Below are 18,233 nucleotides of genomic sequence, written 5' to 3'. Positions count from 1 at the left end.
ATCATCGAGCCAACTCCTCCCCTCCTGCTGTCCAGGCTCCACCTCCTCCTCTCTCCCTATCTCTCTCTCTATCTATCTCTCCCTCCCTCTCTCTCTCTCTCTCTCTCTCTAACACACATGCGTGCACACACACTCACTCACTTCAAGTCTCTCTTGTTCTCCAGATGAGTGCAGCCTCCTCCTCCTCCTTGTCGAGACGAACAGATCTGGACCCAGAGGCGCTGCCGCTCCACTACCAGGTAAGGCTCTCACCTTTTCCAAACAACTGGGGGGGGGGGGGGGGGGGGGGCGGGTTACCCCAGAAGTTGTACATAATACGGTTACAGGGCGTGCACGTGTGTGTGTGTGTGTGTGTGGGCGTGTGCGAGTCTTGTCTTTCTGTATCTGTATTTGTGTGTCTGAGGAGAGGTTGGGGTGTCTACTTTACTTGACACACCTCCTACGGTTTGGCATCATGTTTAGTTTTTTTTTCATGTGTGTGTGTGTGTGTGTGTGTGCGTGCGTGCGTGCGCACACATTGCTTTTTACACAGTCAAAGATTGTGGGGATGTTTGCTTGCTGGGGGAAGTCGCTATTAGATGTTGCTGGGTGGAGCGCTCCCTGGTTGCGAGGGGATACCGTGTGTGTGTGTGTGTGCAGTGTGTGTCTGTGTGTGTGCGTGTGTGCGTGTGTGCGTGTGTGTGTGTGTGTGTGTGTGTGTGCGTGGATATAGAGATGAGAAAGGGAGGGGAATCGAGACGGAACACGAGCAGCTGCTTTCATCCCAGGGAAGCTAATCCCTACATTCGCTCACCTCTCTCTCTCTCTCCATCAGATAAAATGGGTTGGCTATATGGCTCTCTTCTGTCTATTGTCTTTTCTTTCTTTTTTTCCTCCCTCTCCATCCTTGGATCTTGACAGGTCTATCTTTGCTAGAGGTGCACTATTGATTCGGAAATGAGCTGTAATGCTGTTTGAGAAGGAAACCAGGCGTCCCTCCTCTCCTCTCCTCCCCTGGCTTCCTAAACCCTGTTGTGACTTTTCTTTTTCCTGCCATGCTTTGGTTCACGAGTGCGCCGCCGCGACGCGTCAATGTGTTGACAACGTTGCAGACAAACTACTTACCCCATCAATTTACCCTATCAATGTGTTGACAACGTTGCAGACAAACTACTTACCCTATCAATTTGACCCGCTGTTTAATCAACAGTCAATAAGGAACGCAGATAAGACTGCAAAGCAATCGGTGGTCATGTTACCCAATATCACTGGTTGTTGTGATTGGTGGGAACTCCCCCTGTGGTAGTAGTAGTAGTAGTAGGCCATAGCCCTCAGGTTAAATGAAACAGCACTTATTGGATACTGCATATACGGCACACATGGCCCCTGAGCCCTCTGCAAACATGTCAACCATATCCCTGGTCACTGTGGAGTGGCTCCGCTGACAAATAAGGCATCGTCGAGGCACAGGTTGCCTATTACCCTTAGGGTGCCCCTTGATTATCTCATATCCCTGGAGGCAGGAGAGAGAGAGAGAGAGAGACCAAAGTATAGTACTTTGAGAATACATTTGGAAGTGCCCATGTGTCCAAACTGTTGCCAGGTGATGGAAAGAGGCAGCTCTCCTCTACCTTGCCCCTGGCAAAATCTAAATCTAAATGACCTCTCGGCTCATTTCCCCGAGACAAACCGTAGGTTTACATACAGTACAGTATGGTATACTCTGTTGAGGGGGTTCTATACTGTACACTGTACAGATGCTCCATCTGATAAGCACTAACTGAGTCAGACTGTGTCACTGTGAGATGGTTCTTGGTGCAGTATAATTTAAAAATAAATAACCTGGCTTTAACCACCTGAACCACAGCATTTTTTATTATGTGGGGGGGGGGGGGGGCATTAGACAAAATAGCAGATCTCCATGCTCACAACATAATGCAACGCAACGTGTTGTGAGCTTGTAGATTGACTGTTTTTCTAGCTTTTGGTGTGGCTGGACAAAACAGTCCAAATACACAGCCAACTCGAGAGGTAGCCTTATGCGATTTTGGCCAATTGACAGTAAGACAGACACGCTCGCGCCAGTGGACGGGAAGATTGCCTGTCTCCATTGGCACTCCTTCACGATTTGCATTATGACAAGTGGAGACTTGTTTGGCAGTAGTACTGTATGCCTGTGGATGTGATATTTTTTTTTATTCTGCTCTTTATCTCTACTTAACATTAGCTATTCCGGGCATGGTCTTAAAAAAGTGCAACAACAGCCCGGGGGGCATAATGTTAGCAAGAAGGGAAAAGCAACAGCCCTCTGAAGCTGTTTTTGTCAGACTATAGGGGGGCAGATGTTGACTACCAAACTAATCAAGTGTCCACTTGACGGTCGCCAGGGGGTGGTGTCATGTTTTTGCTTGCCTGTTAAAGCTATTAATGAGGAGAGGCACAGACCCAGAGCCCCAGGCCTGATGTCTAAACAGATAGAGACTAGCTTATTGCCAGGCAACTTTTCAAAAGAGCCACACGCCTCCTCGAGATAGAAAAGGGCATCAGACACAAGATGACTTTGCATTCGGTCCAAGCTTCGCTTTTGTTGTCAGTTTATTGGCGCTGGAGATGGAGAAGGATGATAGAGGAAATGGAAGCGGTAGCGAAAGGCAGGGGGAGTATACTGTCGTTGAGCGCAATATAGAAAATGGAGTTTCATTCCTATTATATGACCTTGTGTGATCATTTGATAGAATCCACTTGAGGAGAAGGGGAGGTGCACGGGTTGACATGGTCACCGTCAGGCTAACTAACTGATGAATGCCAGCAGAACTTTCTGATGCTCTTGTATTATTCCTATAGGATTGAGCACATTGAGTGCCTCACAATTTCACAAATCCACTGTACTCTGGATCTTAATGCTTTGGAATGCAAAAGGTGGAATTGGGTGTCTCTTCTCAATGTAAATATCTGTTAATTTAACCCATTTAAGCCTGACCTCAACATTTAAAAAAGAAATCATGTTTTTTCAGTTTTCTGAAATAAATATTTTCACGATTTTTAAAAAATAGCTAAATTATAACATAATGTTTAAAACACCAAAAGTGGTTCCCGCCCAACACTCCATATTTTTGTGTGTATCTATTCCAGACAGACACTGCTTGATTCTTGCTAATTGCATATAGTGTATAATACAGATTATCACACCCCACTAATTCAAAACTTCTAACCTCTACAGTATATATCTGATAAGAATTCAGGAGAGAGGAGAGACAGAGGGGGTGATAGAAATTGGATCAATTTACAATTTAGGCATTTAGCAGACGCTCTTAATGCAGAGCAATTTACAGTAAGCTCGAACAAGACATGATCATACATCAAATACATACAAAATACATAAAAATAGTCATCAAGAATCATACAAACCTAACATCTGTCTCTCCGTCTAACAGTGGAATATCTATTTTCTATATACAGTAATTAAACTATGCGTATACAGTACACTATAGAGTGCTATGTCTACATAAAATTACAAAAAGTTACATAAGTTACAGTAAGCCAATTAGCATAGTTACGCCTGTCAATTCGCAGAGGCTAGTGCAAGTGCTACGTGCTGAGATGGAGTCTGAAGAGATGGGTTTTCAGACTACAGCGGAAGTTTGGGAGTGATTGCAGTTCTGATTGCAATGGGAAGTACGTTCCATAGTCACAACGTGTCGCCTGCGATGCGTTGTGAGCTTGTAGATCTGCTATAATTCTGTGTGCGCGCACTTCTGCACTTTGCACGGCACTGCGTTAATTAAGAAAGATTTAGTGCAGATGCGCTCATTGCGCAGGGGCGAGCGAGAAGGGAATTCTTTCAACAAAATACTACAACATTCCAGTTCAGGACGGAGAGGACACTTTTCTCCGACGGTCAAATAGGCAGGGAATAAAGCCCCCTTTCATAAGCAACACATTGATGAACAACAGAACAAGCTGATGATTTCAGCAGGTGTAGAGATAGGAGAGCAGTACCGGCATGCTGTCCCGCTTATACTTTTACTCAAGTACTTTTTCCATCACTGGCAACAAGGCATTGTATAGTAATCCTGCTGGGATTCCCTGAGGGTGCTGCTGGGAGGAAATTACTGGATTGATTGATTGATTGAATACTTTATTAGACAGAAATGTGAAAACAGCAACAGAGTACAGTCAAACACAAAGGTTTCCATTCGGGCTCTATGCAAAACAATTCTTAAACATGACATGAAAAATAACAACAAAATTCAATATCACAAAAAACATGTACAGAGTGGGGGAAAAATAAGCTGGTTGGGTTGATCACCTGTCTTAAGGGAGAAGTGATCATTTCCTTTCCTTTAGGCATGCTGGAAGGTGGATTTTCAGGCCTTTCAGGTTTTAAAGGATGCTAGTGATCTGCATTTTCTGAGAGAAGGGGTCAGGGCATTCCACGCTTGGGCCAGGGTGCCAGTGCTGTATAGAAGGAGCATTTACCAGCAAAACGCCTGTGTGCCCATTAATACACAGCCTTTCCGCCAGTCATATAGAGAGAGAGTCTATATTCTTTCGCTCTTCGCTTTGGTTTCCTTTGTACCCGTCGTCTGCCGTGACAGTGTTTAGTGGCCGACGTGTTTCATCCATATTTGACATTCCGAGTTCTGTCAGCAGCTAGGGAGATCAGAGCTTGTCCTGCCAGTTCCAGTGGTACTTCAGCTGTGCTGATTGGTCTGTGGCAAAAAGGACAATCACAGCGTTTCTATTTTAAAGACCTAGTGAAATAAAAAATATGTTTTTCATACTTTTAGACCATATCCGTGGTCATCATATGGGCATACCTAACAATGGATGCCAAAACAATGCAGGGACATTTACATTTTTGTCTATTTTTATGTCAAAGCTCCATAAACAGCCAATTTGAATTCCTTCCTTTGAATGAAAATGTGATGCGTGATAACATGTTGAGTGTTGCATGGTAAACATTAAGCTTGATTTCATTCACCTGTTTGATTCCCATAGCTGCACGTTCATCCAGACACAGCTGTTGTTGATTACAGAACTACTCTGTATTTAATCTCATTCAATATGGCATCCAGACAGATTTAAAATGAATCGGCATTCTAAAATATGTATCTGAAAACATTATAGGTTAGAAATTAGCCACATAGCAGCTAACTGGTAGAGTTGGCCAACTGTCTGACTTGTAAATAAACAAAACTCCATGCGTTGCACGTGTAGCAGAGCTACCGTCCCATCGCCTGATTGGTTCAGAAAGGTACAGCCTTCCTGTAGGAGCCAAAATATACATTTTGTTTGTTGATTCTATTTTTTGATGTTCCACTTCCCACTTAATTGATGAGCTCCTGCTGTGTGTCTGCTAATCACCTTTACTTATGCCAGCTTTGTGTCTGGGCAGTGGCATTCAGTGAGAACAATGGGGGTGAGCTCTAGGCTCAATATTTTCTGTTGACCGTTTATCTACGTTTTAATCCTTTATCTATACGTTTTCATTTATCAACATTTTCAGTACATTTTTTGGACGTCGTTATTCCTTTAATAAATCACCTTAACTACAATAAGACGTTTTCTGGAAACATACAGTTTCTGCCAACAGCTCAGCCTCATAGCACTACTTCTATTTGATTCGATGGGAAGAAGTAGTCGCTACAACATTGTCAACAGAAAATAAGTTCTGGAAGGAAACATTGGAACATGGAGAACATCGCAGCAACATTTGGACTTTGTGTTGCACCTCAGTGACTCGGATTGGACTGTGAAAATGGTGAAAATGTTTGAACACGCAGCAGTGCATCACAGCCATTAGCGGTGAGATACAATTGTATACCAGGTTCGTTCCTTGTATTTGGTTGTTGAATTTGAACACAGTTGGAAGTAGTGCTGCCGCTGGTCCATTGGGGACTATTGTTGTTTGATTGTTGGCTGGTGTTGTGTGTGCGCTGCGCTGGATTGACGCAATTGGCGGGGGTTACGGTTTTTGTGCTCGTTTGAGTCGTTTCACTGTGGTTTGCTTGCTGTGTATTCTTTCTTGTACATTGGATGGAAAATGTCAAAATGAGTGACACAAACGTCACAAGCACAGACACAAACAAAATGGACCAAAGCGCTGGCAAATAAAATAGAAAAGGATCAGAAAGACCGGCACTCTCATGTGAAGCAAATGCAAGAGCTCACAAAAAAAATTAAAGGGCTTATGAAAAATAATGCAAATGCAAAGGATGTGCAAACTGCAAAGCACAATGGAGAAACTGATGAATGTGTATGAAAATGCAAAAGCAGCACATAATTCACTAATTGTCTTGATTCCACAGGAGGAGCTGGACAATCAAAATGTGTGGTGTTCACGTGTTATAAATTACCATTCAGATTTCAGGGATGATGTGAAACTGTGGTTTAATAAGAATGAAATTCCAATGATTGAAATGCCAATTCATGAAATGATTAATGTGGAGGAATCAAAAAAGTAACTGAGCCAGTTACTGAACCTGTCCATTCACCTGAAGTGGTGGAAATTAATGTTGGACATGAACAACATATTGAAATACCTGTTGGACAGGAGGTGGAAAAGACTGATGGGCAGCAGGACAGATTGCTACCCACCACTAATGCTCAAAATCTCTTCACAATCACAACATGTAACTCCGTCACAACAGGCAACATCTGAAGCAGTTGAATTACAGGAAACAATTCAACCTGATGAGTGTGTCAAACATAAGCAAGACAACAAAAGGTTCTAAAGCGTCATGTACAGAATCTGCACGTTTGAAAGCTGAGGCAGAAATGGCTGCTCTCATTGTTCAGCAAAAAAATATCCAGAATAGACATGCTCTAGAAGAGCAAATGGAGCACCTGAGAAGACAAAAGGAAAAGCTGGAGCTGGAAACAAACATGGCTGCAAAAATGAAGGTTCTAGGCTCAAGGAGATCTGGTGTTTCTATTAAATCTAATGTGACAGATGGAATGATGTCTTCTTTTGAGAAGGCAAAGCAGGCTGCTGTTTACACACCACATTTACAACCCACTCAAGGTCAAGTTCATGTGCCCTCAAACCCACTGTTGGCAGGCAGGCACCAATTGTAACAATAGGTGGCGCTGTGGCTCCGCTCCCACTCACTGACAGCAAACACAACTACAGAGAGAGCTGTTGGGGCATCGGCGCCAGCGGGCACTGCCACAGGCAGAGCTGTGGATCCAGCTGTACGGTCTCGTACTACAGCAGCACACGTGGCAAGCCAAATGGGCACGAGAGGTACAGTTGAACAGGGCAACAGTATATATTCAACAGTATATATTCTGTCAAAACGAACTCACAGCTTTACTCATTCAACAACAATGCCTGTCTTCTATGGCCAAGAAGTGGTGAACCACTTCAATATCACACTTTCATAAAATCCTTTGAACATAGCATTGAAACCAAGAACCCAAATCCCACAGATTGTCTCTACTATCTGGAACAGTACACCCAGGGACAACCAAGGGAACTTGTGAGGAGTTGTCTACACATGGTGTCAGACAGAGGTTACAGAAAGGCTAAATCTCTACTGAAAAAGCATTTCGGCAATGAGCATAACATCTCTTCAGCCTATGTGGAGAAAGCTTTTTGATGGCTCTACAAGGAGGATGTCAACTACATGCATGAGCTTGATATGCCATATAATTTGTTGACCATTATAAAGAAGCTGCCTTACCGTCTGAGACATAAATGGAGAACTGTGGTATGTGATTTCCAGGAGAACCACGGCCGAAGAGCAAGTTTCAAAGACATTGTCATTTTTCTTGAGAAACAAGTCAAGATTATAACTGATCCCATTTTTGGTGACATCAAAGACGATCCAGTGAGCAAAGACACAAGAAGGTCCAGGTCACAGCCTCTTCCCAAAACAAGGGGAAGTAACTTTGCAACCACTGACAGCTGCAAAAGAGAAGGAAAAGGAAGGTCGTTTTGTGATGAAGAGATGTTTATTCTGCCAGGGTGAACATGCTCTAGAACTGTTCCCAGAGCTGGAAAAGAGGACACATAATGAGAAATGGAATTTGTTTTGGATGTATGTGTAAAGGACATGTCAGTGCTACATGTAGAAAGCGACTGCATTGCAGCATTTGTGGCTGAAGGCATCCCAAAATGCTGCATATCTACCACAGAGGGACAAAGATAACATCCCACAAAGAATCCCACAGAAGGAGACGAGACAACTTGAGAACCAGAAATGGCACGGTCTCACTGTTGAAGAACTGGCTACTGCTGAGATGACCTTAATCTGCTTCTGCCAGAAGAAGAGATTTGCAGATGAAATCTCAAGTTTGAAGAAAGGTATGAATGTTAAAAGGTCAAGTCACATTCATAAACTCAATCCCGTTTTGGACAACGAAGTGTTAAGAGTTGGAGGGCGACTTGACAGAGCAGCAATGCCAGAAGAAATGAAACATCCCGTCATACTGGCCAAAGAGCTTCATATTTAGTGCTTTTTCTGGTTTTATCTTCGTAGCAGATTTTGTGTTGTGCCTGATGACTACAAATCAGTGACGTAAGTTACCATCCGCTACCGACTGGATCATCAACCCGACAAGGAATGCTTCCCAGGCTAGCTAAAGATCGGATCGGGATGGATGGAGATTTATCTATTTTCTAGGGCTGTCACTCGATAAAAAAAATCATCGAATTACGAATTACATGAATTAATCAAAATGTCTTGCATGTTTAATCGCATATCAATATCAATTGACCTGAGAAGCTATTTTTAATGAGTTAAAAGCGGTCTGAAAGGCTTCTTCTCCTATTGCGTATCAGTGAAAGTCCCAGCCCAGTCCTACTATTTCCTGTCTGTTGTATGACAAACTACATAGATAGGGGCTTGTGGCTATAACTCCTACTGTAACTTGTACAGAAACATTTGTAGGCTACAAATGACAAATGTCGGTTGCATTTGAAGATGCTGATGGTTATGGTGTGCTCGGGTGAATTTAGGCAGCTTCAACATTCCAATTGTGTGGAAAAATGCATTGGTTTTTTTTCTCCCTTCAATGCGTTCCCAGGAACTGTGGAAGCTTCACTAATGATGTCAGAAGAAGAGCCACTGTCGTTTATATGCTAAATACGTCGTGTTTCAAGGTCAAACGAAGGGAGCTATACAGTGGCGTGTGTGTGTGCGTGCGTGCGTGCGTGTGCGTGCGTGCGTGCATGCTCACATTCCCAATTCCATCTTCACATTCCCAATATCATACAGTGAGTAACACACAGTCAAATCTGTTGATGCTTTGCACTCCTGCGTCTTTCTTGAGTACATCCACATAATTATGTTAATGTGGGACGTCCTCGTGACCGGTCCCTGTGTGTTGGTTCCCATAGCACTAACTGGCAGCTCTTAGTGTCTTTGCTATTCTCCTGGCTGCTGTTTTCTTTCTCACCCTTGGCATTCCATCATACAGATTCTTGTTGGTAACGTGTACGCTTGCTGATGTTGAGTATTGCACGCAGCATTCTGGTGTAAGCACCCATCTAGAGACTTCTGGCAGGGTTGGCTTCAGGGTCCAGCATTCACTGCCGTATAGGAGAACAGAATTGACCGTTGCATAGAAGAACCTGAGTTTGATTTGATGGGCGAGATTGGAATTCCATACGCTGGCCATATGCAGTTCAGGGCCCTCCATGCAAGTGCCTTCCTTGCTTTAACCCATTCTAGGCGTGAACCCCTTTTTGTAACCCTACCCTTATGTATGTACAGTATTCGAAAATTACAATTAAACATTTTCAGAAAACTTAGGATTTAGAAGGCTTTTTAGAATCGACCTCAGTCCAAAATGGGTTGAGATCTTGCTCCGTTGAGTTGACCCATTTCATGGCCCGGACAGTCATCCCTCCCCCTCGGAGTTTGTCACTTTGATAAATATAGTCCTATTAGATCACATAAAGACGGCTGATGGCAGAGGAGGTGTTGCACTAAGGCGAGAAAGAGATCATGATTTTGTGCCATTATCTGCTGAAAAACCTACTATTACTATGAGAGCTGTAATTTTGAAATCCCATTTAGGAGGAAATTGCTTTTGCCCTCTCCTACAATTCTTTAATATCCTGGTTCATTCTTAGTGCCAATAAGACCCGCCGTGCAGTCTCTTTTTTTTGTTTTTTTTGTTACAGCTGCTGCCCAAAGGTGTCTGGTGGGGAAATTATTAGAAATTGCCATCTATTTATTGCTGGCTTTACCTAAAACACACATCATCATGGCCACCTGGCTCTGTGGAGGACTCATGGTCAACATGCTGGTGTCAATGCAGTGCATAATAAACGATAATGTTTTAGTCGAGTCCACCTAAAGCGAGTCCAAGTCAAGTCTGGGGGGGGCGAGTGTGGGAGTGGATCGAGTCGAGACCGAGACTGACCGAGTCGAGACCAAGACCAGATTTTTGTACTATATATTTTTCTCATTTGATACAGAAAACACTGAGAGCAGGCAGGTGCGTCAGCTACACTCCGCTACTTAACAAGAGCAGCCACACCGCTCTCTTATAATGTTAATGGACTCCTCATAATATGGGTATAATAGATGTATTCCATTGTATTGTAGTGACTCGAGTGGACTTGCACCGCTCAATTCACACAGGTGTGATTTTTCTTATTGCTTGGCCCCGTCTTATCGCTGGTTGCAGCTATGTATTTCAGACATAGCTCAGACAATTAGATTAGCGGTTCTCCGCCATGGTCCCCTGTCGATTTAACCACTTAGTGCCGAGCATGTAAGTGGCAGCATGGAGATGAGGCTAGACTCCCAAATTGACGGTGCCTATTCTTCAGACTACAGAGCACATCCCGCAATGAAGAAAACAGCTTGTTTTCTGGAGTATGCCAGCCAGGGAAATATGCCCCAATGTGTAAATGAAGGGGAAGCATGGGGACTATGGGTGAAAATTGCATTCTTGCTAAATATGATGTATTTTACACTATCTTTTCTATATGTAATCTTACAATAAATGCACCACGTCTCTGTGTGTACGTGTGTGTGTACGTCTGTACGTAATCCACGTAACTCGAGCACCGTTCGCTCCACCGACTTCAAATTCGACACACGCGTTCCACACCACCACAGGGAGGGCAGTGCCCGGCCTTGAGTCGGTCGGATACACAGTTGTCCAGAAGCGCCACAAAAAGGCTCTGGTCAGGCTCTGGTCAGGCTCTGCCAGTGGACCTAATGAGCCTAAGTCCCCTCACATGTAGAATTCCCAGCCTCTGCCTCAGCCAAATGATTGCCATGGCAACCCCACACCTGCCATTTGATTACTTAACCAGTCCATTTTTCACAGTCAGTTTGCACTCTTCAGACACAGGCAGACAGACCGATACAGAGATCCTTATCCTTATCCTTATATGGGCATAAAAGGGACACGGACGGATGGTTAAAACGGGTGCTATGACAACGGGTATTGCATACTAGGTTCCCAACTTGCATCGTTCCCAAGTAGGCCGGTGGCCGACGGGCACAGGTCTAGTGTTCATTAATATGCAAACCTTTGGAGGAGAGGCTCTTTGAAGTGTATAGTTTCCCACGCCCTCTGCTGGTGTCCCAATGAAATGCCAACACGATGGCTATGGGCTAAATATTACAAACCGCTTTCCAAGAAACCCTTCATAGCTTCTGGTGCCCTCGGAACATAATGTACTGTATATACCATTGGTTCCCAAACTTTTTCACGTCAAGGACCCTCAAATTGACACTTAATTAGCCCGCGGACCCCCATTTGGAAAAGATATGTCAGGGACCCCCCATAAGGGAACATTTTCACTAATCAGTGATTCTCACTCATTTTAATTTCAAGTCAATTTAACTCTGAGAGTGTACAAACGGAACCTTCCAGTTGTACACTCTCAGAGTTATAGACCTGTAAGGAACGCAGATCTACAAGCTCACAACGTGTAGATCGGCTATTTTTAGCATGCAACCCTGCAGGCTAAAAATCAGCCATTATGTCGCCATGAAGGCCTGCCAAAATACATTATAGTCGACTAAATCAACTGTAGATTACACTAAAACATTTCAGTTGACAAAAATTGTGACCAAAACTAAACAAATTGTATTAACTAAATCCAAATGTTCGTGTCAGAAGCAACACTGTGTTCACATCTTCAGCCACACAATTTTACGGATTATTTTTTACAGCGTTACCAGTGATCCTCTTCCCCAGCTCTGACAACTGTCCATTAAGCCATTGAGACCCAGAACACATTTGCTTTTAACCACTTCATCCATTACCGGTATTTTAAACTTTATATTTTTTTAATATCCTGAAAACGTGTCGCAAATCTTTGAATATATATGTTCTTTCACAGCTAATTTCATATATCATTTTTGGGGTCCTTGACATGAAAACTCCTGATTTTTTTTAGAAGACATTTAGTAGAATCAGGTCTCAGGTCTCCATGGGCTAATGCTGGGCTGAACGGTGCACGCTTGCCCCCGCTTTGCCACGCAGCGCCGACCGCTGAGATTTGTCTCTGATGCAAACATCCTTGTTTGTCGCCATGGCAACCAAAGTCTCCCGCCTACCATAGGTTGTCATGACACTCCCCCCCCCCCCCCCCCCCCCCCCCCCCCCCCCCACTCTCCTTCCCATGTGATCACAGTGGAGATGAGCATGTGCTCCAGCTACTGTACTACAACATCCTATACGGCTTGTCACGCCTGTACCCTGTTCACATTGTCCTGTGCTTCGTTAGGCCCGTCACAATTATTATTATTTTTAGTATTATTATTAATTATGTTTTATCCCACAATTGTTGTAATTGTTGTTTTTTTTACCCATTAACGATTATCTAATGTAGGCAAATCCTGGGCACTGCACTCCCACCGCCAAACTGGGGAGAGCAACGGACTGACCTCATGCTTCCTTCAATGCATGAGGAGTCCAAGCCACTTCTTTTCACCTGACAGGGGGGAGTTTCCCCCTGTTTGGACGTAGCGTGTGGAAGGAACACGTTATTCCAACTAGTTCTTTCCCCTCCATCAGGTGCCAGGCGAGGGGAAGGCAGTATAGAGACCAGTATTACATGTTTTTTTTTTTGCGAGGGTACCTACCCTAGGGCAGTGGTTCCCAAAGTGGGGTCCGGGGACCCCTGAGGGAGTTCCATGGGGTCCCCAGCTAAATGATAATTAGGAACCAAATGGACCATTACAGGAGTTAAATGTACTTGATTGTGCAATATACATTGGGGTCCCAGAGATAGAAATGCCATTAAATGGGGGTCCGTAGCCTATTGCATCTCAAATTGAGGGTTGTTGAAATTAAAATGGTTGAGAATCAGTAATCACTGCTAGAGCTGTAAAAATCTTCTCTTGGGGCTCCCTGGCATATTTTTTCTAATGGGTGTCCGCGGGCTAATTTGAGGGTCCTTGACATTACAAAGTTTGGGAACCACTGCCCTAGGGGACATAGGGAGAACATGCACACTTTTTTGCCAACCCCACCTAGGGTGTGGGCACTGATGACGCGGAGGAGAGAACACGCCCACAGTGGCCCCCACGAAGTGTGAGCTTGTAGATCGTCTATTTTCAAATGGCTGAAATCTATATAGGGCTGAAGTGGTTAATGTTGAGTAATAATAATCCGAATCTACAAAGTAACTATAGTAACTAAAGTTTTCAAATAAATGTAGTGGAGTAAAAGTACCATATTTGGACTTGAGATGTAGTAGAGTAGAAGTAAAATTGGAAATACTGCAGTACCTCAAATCTGTACTTTAGTACAGTACTTAAGTAAATGTAGCCCACTTACTTTCCACCACTCTGCGTGCCTGCAAGGGTCATAATGCAGAGCCACACTTCTTAGGGGGCATCCTTAACAAAACATGTCCACCCAGTCGGAAGAAAAAACACTCATTACCACAAAAAGGCCAACCCAGCCCACGGAAGGGATAATGACTAGGCATCCAGCCCATAAATGCAGCCTTAATGTGACGTAATGCTGGCACCGCGTAGCACGAGGTCTGCAATAGCAGGATCAATGATTGGGCGCTTCCTTAAACTGTATGGCCTTTTGCACTTTGCTACTTGAGTCGAGCTCTAACATTTTAAACACCTCCTGTTAAGAGTAAAAAAAAAAAAGCCACAGGGTGAACGTTATCAAGGCTGTGGTTAGTATCCTTATTTACCGCTCGGCAGAGAGCACTCCTAAGTATAAGCCTATAATGAGTGGCTTTTCCCTTTCTCCCTCTTTGTTAGGATTGGCTTTTTTTTATAGGAGCCATTTTGCTCACGGTGAAATTCCAGAGATTATACATTTGCCGTTCCTCATCTGGTAAATTAGCACACGTATACCTCGACGATCCTCGTCCCTTCCCTTTTTGTGCGAGGGACAGATTGGCCTTGAATTCCTAATGAAACATGGCTGTCCCCTCACTTCCCATATACGCCGTGATGAATTCACCGTGCCGGCCGCATGGACTCTCTGCCCCTGTTCTCGCCATTGATTTTGACTTCACCCGTTAACGTAGATTGATTAATAACCTTGGGTGAGTGGGTGGGGTGGGGTGGGGTGGCTGAGGAGGGGTTAGTACATGAGAACTAGGGCATAAAATAGAACCCTCATGTCTGCCTGTCCTCCTCTGAAATGGTGGGTTGGTGGTACACGAGAACTATAGGGCATAAAATAGAACCCTCATGTCTGCCTGTCCTCCTCTGAAATGGTGGGTTGGTGGTACACGAGAACTATAGGGCATAAAATAGAACCCTCATGTCTGCCTGTCCTCCTCTGAAATGGTGGGTTGGTGGTACACGAGAACTATAGGGCAAAAATAGAACCCTCATGTCTGCCTGTCCTCCTCTGAAATGGTGGGTTGGTGGTACACGAGAACTATAGGGCAAAAATGGAACCCTCATGTCTGCGTTATACGGCATGTGATCTGTGTGCAGTGGTGTTAAGTACATTTACTTAAGTACTCCACTTAAAATACACTTCTGATATATTTGTACTTTACTTGAGTATTTCATCAGGGTCCTCCATATTTCATTGCATTTCTGGCAGTTCTGTGCTGTCTCTTTTCCACGAAATTCGGCAATATGGTAGAGGGTCATGGCGACCTCTGACCTTTAGACCTCCCAATCTTATGATTCTACATTAATTATATGATCCACTCTATATGCACTCATGGGATTTTTGTAGCTTGGTTAACACATTTCCATTAATTTGTGTGGAAGAGTCTGGACCCTGCTAATGCATGGTTCGTTGTGGGAGTACAGCGTTGACAGACGCCTCTTCAGCCAATCAGCGTGACAAAATAAGTGACGTCAATTCCAGTCTCCAACCAGTGCTTGGCCCCGTCTTATCGCCGCTTGAATTCTCTCTCTCTCTCTCCCTCTCTCTCTCCTTTTTTTGCTCCAGGCTTTTCTTTTTGAAATGTAGTCCTGGCGTGATGTCCAAAGTTCATATATCGCTGGGGTTGTGTGGCGTCTCCCCATAAAGTGGTCCATCGCATGGATCCACTGCACTTAACCCATTCTGACCTGAGATCAGATTAAAAAAAAATCTTCTACATCCTGACAGTTTTCTGAAAAAGTTATGTTTCTATGTCAGTCGTTCTTCGATTTAAAAAAAAAATAGCAGACCTACAAGCTCGTAGCACGCCACTCGGTGGTGTGCTACGAGCTTGTAGATCTGCTATTTTTCAATAGCTAAGGCATAACATAATACCAATACCAATAACCAAAAGGGGTTTCCGCCCAAAATGGATTAATTTGGATTCAATAATTGTTCTTGCCACAGTGACTCTACGAGGAAGGCAAACCAGGAAACCAACTATAGGCCAAAAAAAAAAAACGTTTAGCTCCTGTCAATCACCGCCTTTCCTTCAAGCTTACACTAATTGCATATGCAAATTGCGCTCAGATTCTGAGTTTGCACATCATCCGCTGCAGGGTTGGGGTGATTGCGAGTTGTGATAACGATGTACTTCATTTGGATTTCCTCCACATTCGTTTTTTGAAATGTCGTTAATGAAGAGGCAGCCACTTACAAATGTGGATTATGCATGCATTGTGTGTCACAAAACAAACCCTCGAGGGCTGCCTGGTGGCATTAGTGACATTTATTTAAAAAATGAAATGTGTAGAGGTGTTTGTTTTTCTTCAGGCCATAGTTGCAGGGTAAGTGTTGTGTTATCGGAGGCAGTAATGTGTAAATCTAGAATAGCCCATTCTGGACGCTAACCCGTTTTGGTGTCTTAACTAAGCATTATTTACTATTTAGCTATTGAAAAATAGCAGATCTACAAGCTCATAGCGCGCCACCGCGAGCTTGTAGGTCTGCTATTTTTGGAAAATCGTAAAAATGGGCTAGAGTTTCGGGCTGCTATGCGCACACTCAAATCTGCCCTTCCTTGGCCGTCGTAGGGGGTTTGACGACGCACCGCCGCTTGTTGTACAGTCCATGGAGCTCACGTCCCCATTTTGCGCTCTGCCAAACGCACCGTTGGCTGTAGGCTGATCTTTTCTCGAGGCAGTACAGTTGCCATGCCAGGCCGTATATAACACAGCCTGGCCAGGGGCTGGCTATTGTTTCTTTCGCCGCTATGGTTATTCCCCAGTGTCACGGCCATGACTGGCTATTGTTCTCTCGCCAGCCATATAGAATTACACAGGGTGTGAGGCTGAAAAAGCCAGTTTGAAACCCCTGGTGTAATGGTGGAAGCTTGTGGTCTCGCCCCTGAATACTACGGTTCATCAATTGGAGTGTTTTGCCAGGGTGTTTTGAATTCGGTGCGGGGAACCGGAAGCCGCTCAGCTTCTCAGACCCAAAGCTAAAGCGTATTTTGTTCGTATCATTGGATAGGATTTTGTCCACAATTCCATGCTTTATTGATGTTGGTACCATAGGAGAGTCAACAGGCAAACGTTGATCAAAAATAACAATTATTTTACATTCTCTAATTGTGTAGACTTTGAATTAAGTATTGCAAATGTTTAACAATAATTTAACTCTTGAAAGTGTCAAATTAAACCAAATGGACCCGGTTTAATTTTACAGTCTATAAGGGTCCATTTGGTTACCAACTCTCCATTTAGCTGGGACCACGTGGAGCCCCCTCAAGGACCACTGCTGGTCCCAGGACCACTGGTTGAGAACCACTGATGGGAGGTTGAGGAACACTTTGGGAGGTTGAAAACCAGATGTGCCATGTCATCCAGGATCAGTGAAATCTGACAGTACCTTTTGTATTATTGTTATTTTTTGTATCTCACCTTTTGTATCTCATCTTTGTAACCCATTTTTCATCCGGTGCCAATTGCTTACAAAAGTAATGTAATCCTCTGTCTAAGGGCCGATTCATACTCCTATTTTACCACTGTTTCGGCGCTGTAGTGCCGAAATGATTTCAGCTCGTAAGACATTTTCAGTAGCACCGAAGAGGCGACTTTTTTGTGAGGGTATACCTACCCTATATGGGGAGAACATGCAAACTCCACATGTTTGACCCATAGTCAGTTGGGTATACAAGGTGACCGGGCCCCCCATGGACCAGGGGGCGACGGGGTATAGTTTTTGGGGTCATAAGGTGTGTGTGAAAGAGCATCCCACCCACATCTTTAATCTCTATAGCACACTCACCATACAGTAGATTTAGAGATTAACAATAGGTCTGGGTGTGTGTGTGTGTGTGTGTGGTGATAAGACGGTATTATCTAGAGTGTTGTGATGTAGCTACACTTGAAGCTTCAGTATTTCAAAGAGTTTTTAAAGGAGACATTTCACCGCTGGAAGAAACTGCAGTTGCACTCAATGTCTTTTTGGGGTTTCTTTTGTTGCTTTTCTGCCTTTATTGATAGTATCAAGTGAAGATGGACAGAGCTAAGGGAAGAGACATGCAGCAAAGGTCGTCATGAAAGGGACTCTTTGGCCATAGTGTGGATTCACTGGCGCCTCCTCCCCCACTGACCGAGGCGGGCCAATCAGTGACTGCATTTCAACTGCTGTGCCGTACGACAGTGAAAAGCAGCCTCTTGATTGGTCCATGTGTATATGGTACAGTATATGTATGCGGTGGCACTTTCAAAACAATAATGGCTGCCCTCGAGTCCTCGACGCAACAAGTTTAAGTTTCCACAGAAACCATGAAAAATGCTAAGTGCAGTTATTTCAGACATAGACTCCGACATATATCTGACATAGCTCGCTCATATAGAAATTGGAAACTAAACAGACCCTGTTGTTTTTTAGCGCGGTATCTTTCAAGCACTAGCACTAGTACTGTGATGACGTCAGCGCTATATTAC

At 44.0% G+C, this 18,233-nt stretch overlaps 1 protein-coding gene across 1 annotated transcript in view; it reads left to right on the top strand.

The window, feature by feature from the left end:
• The first annotated feature begins 207 nt into the window (after positions 1 to 207).
• syt1a (synaptotagmin Ia) overlaps positions 208 to 18,233 on the top strand; it is a 205,970-nt gene continuing 187,944 nt past the window's right edge. Inside the window, exon 1 of the mRNA XM_080757570.1 lies at positions 208 to 239. The gene's annotated coding sequence lies outside the window, so the exon portion shown is untranslated. The remainder of the gene's footprint in view (positions 240 to 18,233) is intronic.

Source organism: Protomyctophum bolini (assembly GCF_963924005.1).
Source record: "Protomyctophum bolini genome assembly, chromosome: 23".
Taxonomy (NCBI): Eukaryota; Metazoa; Chordata; class Actinopteri; order Myctophiformes; family Myctophidae; genus Protomyctophum; species Protomyctophum bolini.
The sequence above is the reverse complement of the archived record's forward strand: the minus strand, read 5'-3'. Positions and strand labels throughout refer to the sequence as shown.